The sequence below is a fragment of the Microtus ochrogaster genome, chromosome X (genome assembly GCF_000317375.1).
Source record: "Microtus ochrogaster isolate Prairie Vole_2 chromosome X, MicOch1.0, whole genome shotgun sequence".
Taxonomy (NCBI): domain Eukaryota; kingdom Metazoa; phylum Chordata; class Mammalia; order Rodentia; family Cricetidae; genus Microtus; species Microtus ochrogaster.
The window spans coordinates 32,709,933-32,710,587 of record NC_022026.1 but is presented as its reverse complement, the minus strand read 5'-3'; positions in this window follow the sequence as shown (position 1 = coordinate 32,710,587).

Here is a 655-nt window from a genome sequence, read left to right as displayed (position 1 = left end):
GGCCTTTGAGCTGTGACTCTTCTCCTTCTTCTATCCCTATTATTCTTAGGTTTGGTATTTTTATTGTGTCCCATATTTCCTGAATGTTTTGTGATGAGAATTTGTTGGCTTTGCTGTTTTCTTTGATCAGTGCATTTATTTTCTCTATGGGGTGCTCAGAATCTGAGATTCTTTCTTCTATCTCTTGTATTATATTGATTATGCTTGTTTCTCTAGTCTCCACTTGTTGACCTAGATTTTCTGTATCCAACTGGTCCTCAGTTTGTGTTTTCTTCCTTGCTTCTATTTCAGTTTTCAATTCTTGAACTGTTTCCATTACCTGTTTTATTGTTTTTTCTTGGTTTCCCAGGGTATCATTTACATATTTACTCATTTCTTCAGACTTTTTGTTATACTTCTCATCCATTTTTATAAGGGCATTTTTTACATGTTGTTTGAGGGACTCTATTGCTTTCATAAAGTCAGTTTTTTTCCACTTCTGTGCTAGGGTGTTCAAGTCCTTCTGTTGTAAGATCATTGGGTTCTGGTGTTTTCATGTTGTTTTTAGATCGTTGGGTGAATTTTTGCCTTGTCGTCTGCACATCTCCTCCTACTGCTACTATCTAGTCGGTCTTCTAAAACAGGATCAGATTTCCCTGCTGGCCATGGGCTCCGC